Genomic DNA, 11,128 nt, shown 5'->3' with positions numbered 1-11,128 from the left:
TTATATAAGCGGTAAGGCTAAATATTTCTTGTAATTATATCTTCGTCCCTATCTATAACTTTACCATATCATTAACTATGCTTTAAATAGAGGCAGAAATGTGTCAATTCAGGTTAAATACTTCGAATTGTTCTATTTTGCTCCAGTTAATGGCGGTATCTAGCAACCCTAATGTCTCGGGGATGGGGGAGGATGGTATGGTGGTGGTAGGACATATCACAGGTTTCGAAGTCTACCTTCGTTAATATGACAACGAAATGTCATTAATTTAATGGTATGTATTTATTTACTTTTCTAGACTAATTTTATCAGTTTAGTTATCCGTACAGGTAGGCCTAATAGACTTATTGTTCATTATTTACGCCAATATCAACCTAGCCAACTTACGTTCGTTCTGGCCAGAGCAGAGAGCCGTTCTACTCGGCATTTCGGAAGAATATTTTAGGTTAAGTAAATACTTTTTCCTTAATGTTTACATTCTAAAATCAGTATATCAACAGCAGAAATTCATTTGAGTAGTCATAGTTACAAATCTTTCATCATGCACGCCTTTTCTTGGCCAAATAACTAACCTAACCTAACATAACCCATGGGGTAACACTGAATGATAGGCCCAGACACTCATTGTAACACATTGCAGGCTTTACTTATCAGAAAAAAAGTTTAATTATACAAGTGTATATATATATATATATATATATATATATATATATATATATATATATACATACATACATATATATACATACATACATACATACATACATATATACATACACACAGTATATATATATATATATATATATATATAATGTTTATAGTATGTATATATGTGTTTGTAATAGAACACTGCAAGCTAAATAAAAAGCAGAAGCTATTGTCAGAATTTGTGGAAAAAGGGGTTAGAGGAGGATCTATACCTTCAGGCTGAGAGAATACTATACAGTATGAGCATGAGGAACTCAAGGGAGTTCTGCTGGTCTACACATCTAACCATATTGTTAATTAGCCTCTTATGGACACCAAAATCATAGGGTTCTAGGAGCTATAACCACCAGAAGGACTTTTAAATCAGACTTTGTCATTGCTGTGGCTTGACAGCTAAATGAAAATGCCATTTGAACCCTTTATATAAGCTTGCTGGATGACTCCATATCTTGATAGTAGAATATTAAAGTCTGGCCACATTTCCTGTACAATTATGAGTAATGTAACAGGAGTAATGTCTTTATATTACCCAGATATACTGTAGTTGTAGCACTAATCATGTTGCTCTTCATTTATACAACTTACCTAATTGATTCCTGCATTGTTTTAATGGGGGATTTACATTTGAAGGATGCCGAGAAACAAAATATTTTTAGTTGTGGAATTTAAGCTCGGTATTCTGTGGAATACGAAGAAGGTTCTTTTCAATTTATGACTTTTTTCTTGAAAGAATTGGTGTTCCTTTTTAAATTAAACTCATCACTTTATCTTTTAGATGATATTTAGCAACATATTACGGTAAAGAATCTTCTTTGTACCTACACAAACATACAACCTATCATCCTTTGATTAGAGGGATTACTTTGGCTTGAACTGGTGTTGGTCTATGAAAAGGGGTAACAAATAGTTATCAGACCGGTGAGGGAGCACCCCATCACTTATAATTTTGATGGTATCCTTTGAATCATTACGAGGATATAAAACATTGGTTCGCGGGCCTGAAATGTATACTGTACTGCGCATGGATAACCGTACCCACGTGATATACACGCTCCGGTCATAAAATATGGAGAGCTGGATATATATATTAATGGATTTGGTATGATCCCTGATATCTTAATACTAATTTTACATAGTTCATTATACCTGCCTAAGGATTTAAAGTGAGCAGTAGGTGAGAGATGAGCAGGAGTGAGGCTTGGCTTGGGCTTCATGTAAACAATGCTTTCCCCACTCAGTCTTATCAACTTCTTACCAATGCATTGGTACCACATCATAACTTCATCTCCCCCAAAAGCTTTTAATAGCAGTTACGAGTTTAACTACTCCATTGACCCAGTCATCGCACACTTGCCAACATGGTTTCCTGGTTATGCAATGAGGGCGTGAGGCAGGTGGTGGGCAGGGTAATGTAGGAATCCCATTGCACCCAGGTGACATATCACTGGCTAAGGGTAGCACCAACGCATGGACCTTGATGGGGGTAGCTTCATTGGCATTTGGTTGGTTGATGGCACGCTCGAGGGTGATGTTTTACCTGTGAGGGGGTTATTAAAGGTGCATTAACTGTAGTCCTTTGTGTAGGGGTGGGCCCAGTTATGATAATGTTAATTGATAGAGGGATGAAGGCACGGAGGTTTCTTCGGTTCTGCGTAGTTATCCTACCAGAGCCATCTATCCTGATGTAGTACTTGTCACAAAAAATCTTGACCAGTAGTTTGTGGCCTTGTCACCACTATCAAGTTATTACACCCATGGTCCCATCTCAACCACCCCACACGTCTTTGACTAGAATAGAGTGAAGAGTATCGTCAGCGGGATTTCTATGGTAACCAACCATGGTGCAATAGACCCCAGTTTCTTATATTATTTTCTAGTCATAGAAAACAAAACTAGAAGTATAACCCTATTTAAATGACTCTGGTTTGTATAGCTAGGAAAAGTACAAATTGTTTTTGAAATGTAGTTTTTTATTTATGTATCCAACTTCCATTAACCTTTCTTTGAATAATCCTGTATTTTGCAGTTGTTTTTATGTGAATACAAACCTTCATATTTTGTTGGTTTACTCTTGATTTATTTAGTCATGACCAAAATTAAAAAGTTGTGGGATTCTGGTAAGATTGTATAGTAACCAACTATCCACCCACACTGGAGAGGAGCGGCTGAGTTGGTGACATAGCTTTACTTATATCCTGGCTGTCTGTGCGGCCAGATGTGTTTACTGTGCTTCATACTGTTGTTGTGCTGTGCTTTATGGTTTTTTTATTTTTCTCTGTGCGAGTGATCCATCCTTTTTGGAGTTTTCAGAGATGCCTCTGCCCAAAAATAAATCTTGCTTTTCGAAGTACTGATGGGATTGATATTGCGTTGCTTATGGGATACAGTGAACCAGAAATCACACACAGTGGTACTCTATCCTCTGGCTTTGGCCGTTGTCCACCCAGATCATAAAACAAGGCAGGTATTCTTAGTTTCAGATTTTGACAATCTTAACAGATCCATATCTCTTATGAGGGTGCTCAGTCAGGGAGGCCAGGTTTTTCTTTCAGATATTGTCAATCAAGTGGATTTTTAAGATTTACAGGTACTATCTCTGATAAGAACGTTCAAAATCTCACCAAAGACGCCACCTTGAACCCTTATTCGAGTGGCATCAGATAAACTTCTCTTTCCAGTCACAGAATCAGCATTGCGGAAGCGATTCTATTATTCACCGTTATGAGCTCAATTGATTGACTTATGAGTTATCTGGCATCCTGACAATACGAGCTTGAATCGAGTCTGGCTTTCCAGTATGGAAAAGCCTCAAACTTAAATCTACTTAGAGAGAAACTAATTAGTTCTTCTAAGAAAACCTCTTCCCTTTTATTTATCAGATGAATCATGGACATTCCATGTGCCGGCCTCTCCTCATTTCAAATTACAGGTGAGTGCACATTTTGGTCCGTAGATACGTAAAGGAAGAATAATAAAAATCACTACACTCATGCCTTCCTAGCGCATGCTAACTAAACGCACCACCATTCACACGCATAGTGTAAAACGCCAAGAGAATGCATCGCCATGACCACGTGGGAGACGAGTAGACAACATGCCACCATTTCACTCTTTAAGTTGCGCAGATTGGGAGGCCAGATAAACACTTATGCCTGCTAAACAGAGTAAATTAGGAATGAAATCCATGTCCTGTTTTGCCACAGAAAACATGATTTTCCTCATTTTAGGAGCTGTAGCCTGGAGGACTTTATGGTAAAATTGTGGCCGGTGCATATCCACTTTTTCTTGTGTAGATATTGCTACACTATAAATCAGCCTTCACAGAGGAGGTCAGGCTCTCATTATTATTCAACCCCTGGGTGTAAGTATTCTCGATGAGATACACTTGACAGATCGTATTCTCCACAGATTTTGAAGCGGAAGAGACAAAACCATCCCTGCCTCCTCCAACTTATTTTGACTGCTGGTCCTTCAGGGCTCACCACAATCCTTTTCAGGTTTTTTCTCCTCAATTTTCAGATACAGTGTTACCTCTTGATATGAAAATTTCATGAGGCTAAACGAGATGCGAAGATTTTTCCGACTTATTGCAAAAAAAATTTTCCTTATACAAAACAAGGTACAGTACGAGTTTCGCCTGAGACTAATTTTAAAATCTGCACGCCGCCAAACTGTAAGCTCGCCACCATTCTCCCGTGGTCCCATTGGTTCTCTCTCTACTCTGATGCTAGTTACTGCCATATGATCAGCACCCATCCCATCATGCATCTACACATCGGCATTCCTCAGCCATTTCGTTTCAGTAGCGCTATCATTCCCATTGAATACATGTTGGTGATTTCGCTTTCGTGCTTATTGTTACTGTTTTGTATTGTGTAGCATTGAAGAAACCTTTCTGATATGTCATTTAATTCTTAAAATAAGTTTGCAACATAATACAATTGATATAATTGTTACTCCGGTCATGTAATCCTTTACTTGGGACTGACTTCTAGGCCTTGGCTATCTTAAGATGTATTTTTCTTTATCTGGGTTAAGGGTTGAACAGACAAATGCCTGTTACAGGGGACTTTCTCTCACCTCAGGAAGACTCCCCAAAAGTGAGGGTTTCTATTTCCATAGGAACTAACCACAAATCTTCAAGATTTTTCATACCTATATTTCCTGGTTTCCTCTCCTCACCGGGCCATTTTTCCCCGTTGGAGCCCTAGTGCTTATAGCATCCTTCTTTCCCACCTAAGGTTATAGCCTAGCTGGTAATTATAATAGTAGTAATAAGTGAAGGTATGTTGTTCACTCGGTCGCTTCTCTCCAGCTTTGATGGGATAGTTGGTAACCCTACAGTGTTAACCAGAATCCTTCAATGTTTTAATTCAGGTCGTAACTAAATATATCGGGTGTAAACCCATGTAAATGATTCAGGTTTGTTTAGTTTGGAGATATACTTATTTGCAATTTACTTAAGGCGGAAATTTATAAGACTACTAATTTGTTTTAATTTTTTCAGATTGAATGGAGAAAGATGGAGAATGCAGCGAGTGTGTTTATTAAAGAGGCTGACACACACATATATATATATATATATATATATATATATATATATATATATATATATATGTGTGTGTGTATATATATATATATATATATATATATATATATATATATATATATATATATATATAAATGTTATATATCATAAGATATTTTATGCTCAATTAGCTATTTTCCCTGTTGGAACAATTGGGCTTATAGTATCCTGATTTTCCAACTAGGTTTGTAGCTCAGTTAGTAATAATGATGATAATGATAATGATAATAATAATAATGATGATAATAATAATAATAATAATAATAATAATAATACTGTATACATATGTGTGTATGATGATAATGATAATAATAATAATAATAATAATAATAATAATAATAATAAATAATGGTAATGATATCATCATCCATATATATGTATATATCTATTTATCTCTATATACTGTTTATATATATATATATATATATATATATATATATATATATGATAATAATAATAGTAATAATGATAATACCATCCATATATATTTTTATTTATATGGATTTAGTTTAGCTAAATGTATAAGAATGCTCATTTATTTACTTTTTCCAGATTTGTCATCACATGAAGTTTAGAAGACTTTAAAAAAAACGGAAGACCGTTTAAGCTTCAATAATCACAGGTACGTCAGTAATTTGTAATTTACTCCCTCAGGTTTTTTTTTAAACAATAAAACCAGCTCTTCTTTACATTCTACCATTAACACCAGGTCAAATGGACCGCCACTTGCATTTTCTTTTATGTTCTCAGTCAATTCATCATTAGAAGAATTCCGCTTTCTTACTTGAAATATAAAAATACTGTGAATAACTCTCGCTGTACATGCATATCCATTTTTTCCACGTTAATTATTTGTTCTCTGACAGAATTTCAAAATATCCCACTCACGCTCTGAAATCCATATGCTCTTTCTATATGGCCTAGCCTATTATACTTGTCACTTTTCATGTCTTGCTTTTGTGCACTCATTAACACGATCCTCCCCTTTCACTCCAAAACCAAAACAGGCGCCTGGTGACCACCTACATCCATTCTTCGAGTGACCCATTCTATTACATCTAAAACACATTTCAGTATGACTTTCATTCTATCCTGTATCCCTCTTGAGACTTGCACTCCTCTCTCTCTTCATTCTAGAATTCCCTTTATATACTCATATATTATCTCATTCTCACTTTCTCATTCCCATAGCATTCGAGAAACTATGCTATAACGTCTCTTATCTGGGACTCTTCTCTCATACTTCCTTTTTAACTTACACACCACTTCCATTCCTTATATCTGCCCTATATTCAAACTCACAATTTTCCAGTATTTCAAATACATCATCCCATTTCAGTCTTGCACTTATCTATTGCATTTTCCATTTAGTTTATATATTCATGAGCTCACACACACTCTTGTACAATGGCAAAGAACCTCACCAATACTGTACATTCATTTATATGTTTATCCCCAAATTTACTTCGTGCTAAAGTCGCCAGCATCTGCTCATACGTCTTTACTGCCCCGTTTTCCCCCATCCTCGTCTTTTCAAACTCATTCTTGTTTTTATACCTTACACCAGCTTTAAGTCTTCTCATCTGATCAATGTATCTTTCTCAAACAGATTCATATCTTACCATCCACACTCACGATTTTCCTATATAAACTATTCAAATTTCCTTTCAAAATAATGCAAAATTCTTTATGCTCAAAGCCTTTTTTTTTCCCCCATACAGCTCTTTAAATCATACACTTAAAGACTCAACCTTATCTCTCACTTCATTCAAACTATATTTTGTCATCCTTGGTACTTCCCTCATCAGGACACACTTATAAATTTACCTATACTCTTCTTCGCTCTCTGTCCCACTCAAGCTATCTGCTTTTTCCTCTTCGTTCATTTGTTCACCATCACTCCAAGGGGAATATAGAGACTACTTGAATCTACTCAGCATTTTCGTTATCACCTTGCTCATTGGAAAATTTTGAAAGCTTCCCAAGTACCTGCACTTCTACCACTCGATCTAGGTTGGCCAGGGCACCATCCACCAGTTGAGATACTACCGCTAGAGTTATTGGGTCCTTTGACTGGCCAGACAGTAGTACAGTGGATCCTTCTCTCTGGTCATGGCTCATTTTCCCCTTGCCTACACATACAATAAATAGTCTGGCCTATTCTTCACGTACTCGCCTCTGTCCTCATACACCTGACAACATTGAGATTACCAAACAATTCTTCTTCACTCAAGGGGTTAACTACTGCACTGTAATTGTTCAGTGGCTACTTTCCTCTTGGTAAGGGTAGAAGAGACTCTTTAGCTATGGTAAGCAGCTCTTCTAGGAGAAGGACACTCCAAAATCAAACCATTGTTCTCTAGTCTTGGATAGTACCATGGTCTTCCACTGTCTTGGGTAAGAGTTCTCTTGCTTGAGGCTACACTCGGGCACACTTCTATCTAGGAGCATTTCACCGGGCGACACAGGTTCCTCGCCCAGAAATAGATTTTTCCTTCGTCAAAATCGCTAATTTGTACAAGTACTGTACCTTATTCACTGTCATCTGTTTTCTCCACTCTTTCTTAATATACAGATGTAATCAGAATCTTTTTCATTTCTTACTGCTGTCTTTACTCTTAATCTTAGACAGTTTTCTCTATTTTACTGTCACTTTCATCAAAATTCACCTTTCTTTTCTTACCGGCAGCTTTATTTTGAAGTAATTGACGATGGCTTGTTAACATCACTGTCACTCATTAGATTTCCATTCTCTTCTTATTGCTAGTTTTGTTATTACCCCGACAAAAGCTTATCTCTCTTGTCATTAACTTCTGAAATACCAGGGCAAAGACCACCAGGTCCCCACAAATTACCAGTATCTCTAAAAAAAAACACCAGGCAACTATCCTCCTTAATTCAACATTCCAGCATAAGACAGAATTATGGGAAGGGGCAAATAGATAAAACATTAGATTGTACACTAACTATAAATAAGAAAACACCAGTAATCTTTCCATCAGTTATTATGAAATCAGCTTTTAGAAACTGCTGGTACAGCAGTGCAATCTTTTTCGTTATGCTGTCTGTACTTATAATTGTGGAACCAGTTTCTTTTTCAACTTGATTTTACCTTCAAATCTCAAAACTATTCTTCCTACCAATATTCTTTTTTGGTAGTGATGTTTATCACAGATTTTGATAACCTTTGCTGAAGAATTTTGCTTTTCCTCTCGTGGTATTCATTATTGAAGTTAATACTGAAAACAACATTTTATTCTCTCTCTTATTCTTTCAATGGTTTTCCCCGAATACTACAGATGTTTTCCCTCTTCCAAAACCTGGCCTTATCCTAGCACAACAGATTCACCCTTCTTCCTCTTTCTCATTTGCATATTATAATTAATTTCTGGCATTGAATATATACTTAATCTGTAACACATTATCCCCTTTTAGATACTTATTTGCTTATTTTAGTTTATTGAGACAGTGTCTAGAAACTTTTTAAACATGTTTTATTTATACGATGGTGACTGGTACAGCACTCGAACATATGCTACTGGGGTCTAAAGCTATGTCAGGCAGGGCAGCCGATCGCGACTACGATGTACCCCAAAGCCAAAGCACAAAGTCCTTCAAAAAGAAGGCAACCGTGCTTTCCCCATACAAAAAATGGGGAAAAAAGCATGTTAATAGAAGAAGAAATATATATTTCCCATCCATTGTCTCCATTCTATGAGCATTTTTTTCTAAAGTTACATTATCTCTCGTCCTTGTTTTTTCAAACTATCTTTCTTGTGGTACCAAGCACCTTACTTGCACAGTCACTCTAGATAATTTACAAATTTTACCTCTAAAATACACAATGCTACACGTTTTCCTCTTCTAGATGTACCATCTCATGATTTTTCATCATCCATACACATTTCTTCCTAACTTTTTCAAATTTTACACCATCTCATATCAATGTCTGTCAAACAGTTGTCAGTATGTGTTAAATTTAACGTAAATTATTTTGTTTTGATTAAGTCACTTTGGCAGTGATTATTTCTTTTGGAACGTAATGACCCTGTTTCCTCCTCCCCGATATTTCTGACTTGTATAGTTTTAATTACAATGAGCTTGTTTTATTTTCACGGGTGGTGTTGGAGGAGACTTGGGCGCTGAGTGTCCAGGAGGAGACAGTCATTTCTGGACCTTTAAGAAGGGGAGTGCTTGACTGACTGAGTCTGATAATCAAGATTATTCAAGCTCGCCCTTGGTTCAGTGAATTAGCCAAGGGGACCTCTCTGCCAACTGGTGAGGAGGGATTTCTTGTCAGACGTCCGTGTCCGGTGATCGTCTCGCGACGCTAAAGTGATTGATTACCTGTCGGATGGCCGTGTCCATGGATTTACTCTTCAGTCTGTTCCATTGGCTCAGTTATTAAGCCAAGGGGACCTCTCTTACGTTTGGTAAGGTCTTAAAAATATATATGAATCCCCTCGACCCGTGATTTGAAGGCTGTGTTTGCCACTACCACTGTTTGAAGTTCACTTAAGGGAAGCAATTTATTTTTCTTGGTGTTTTAATGTGTAATAAGTTAGGTTATTCTCACTTTTCGACTTTCTATTACTTTCGGGGTCCTCTCTTTAAAGTATAATTGCATAGTCTTAATTTGGTGTAAGTGTGTTTGTTATTCAATGTTTTCAGTGTGTGATTGGATTTTGTGTTTATTTAATGTATTTTGTAAGAGCCTCAGTGGTCATTTCTTTCTAAACAGTTTGTATTAAATATTAAAGTTTTATTTTCAGTTTTTTTTATATCCTCCTTGATTCCATCTCTGTACACTCTGTTGCTGCCATTCCACCTATTGTGGACTTGGTTGTTATTGACTTTATTTGTGTTTAAGAGACTTGTGTATGATTGATGGCTTTGGCCCATAACACAGTTCACCATTGAATCCATCCAATATTGCTGAGTTTAGGAAGGACTGCTTCCAAGATTTATCATGTGCTATCAAACTATAAGAACATGTTTTTATGTCCTAAACAGAGAGAAATGGAAGCATATTTTTTAGCTATTTTCTTTATACAAGACTACTATTATCTTTTTAATCATTCTCCTTCAATTTCTTGACACTTTTTTAAAGTACTGCATATGCCTTATTACTATATAGTGTATCTTTATTCTTGTACCACTTATTTTCCCTTCCTTCTTTGCCAGTGTCAGTTTATGTAATCCAACAATCCAATGTGTTATTCACTCACCCTTTTTCTCTTCTCTCTGTTTCCTAATATTTTGTCTTTCCATAATGTCACCCTACTTTTCCAGTGACCTTCCATTATTTAGACCAAATTTTCACCTAGTTTTACAAATTCCAACAAACCTGTGTCATCAGCAAGCATCACTCTCAAAGGGACCACATGATGACTCTTAATCACAAGGTATAGATTTGTGGATTAGCAATTAATCCTTAGTGCAGACCACCTCTTACTTTAAACTCTTCTGTACTTTTGCCAGAACTGTTTGTGTGGTGGCTTCTTCATCCATATATACTACTGTAACATGCAAAAATCCCATTCCAGTCTGCTTGGGATTTTATATAAATTTTACAAGAGGATGATATATCAGGCTGCTCAGTCTTCACTGCTAATGAAATCAAACCATGATCAGATGTCCTGACTGGAGAACCAACCTTACTAGTTATAACGCCAGGGGAGTCGGTGTATACGAGGTAGCTTCATTTATGATTTGCTCACAGTCCGATGCAGAGGCAAAGTCTAAAGCTCTAAGCCATGGCGATCGGTAGGAGAGGTGTAACTTAACCACTCCCTATGGTGAGCATTAAAATCACCAACAAAGACAAAAAAA

At 36.5% G+C, this 11,128-nt stretch overlaps 1 long non-coding RNA gene across 1 annotated transcript; it reads left to right on the top strand.

The window, feature by feature from the left end:
- The first annotated feature begins 200 nt into the window (after nt 1-200).
- Nucleotides 201-10,091, top strand: LOC137635752 (uncharacterized). The gene is made up of 3 exons (XR_011042772.1): nt 201-274; nt 5,849-5,918; nt 9,427-10,091. It is a non-coding gene; the product is annotated as an uncharacterized lncRNA (long non-coding RNA).
- Nucleotides 10,092-11,128: the final 1,037 nt, after the last annotated feature.

This window comes from Palaemon carinicauda, unplaced genomic scaffold (genome assembly GCF_036898095.1).
Source record: "Palaemon carinicauda isolate YSFRI2023 unplaced genomic scaffold, ASM3689809v2 scaffold167, whole genome shotgun sequence".
Taxonomy (NCBI): domain Eukaryota; kingdom Metazoa; phylum Arthropoda; class Malacostraca; order Decapoda; family Palaemonidae; genus Palaemon; species Palaemon carinicauda.
The sequence above is the reverse complement of the archived record's forward strand: the minus strand, read 5'-3'. Positions and strand labels throughout refer to the sequence as shown.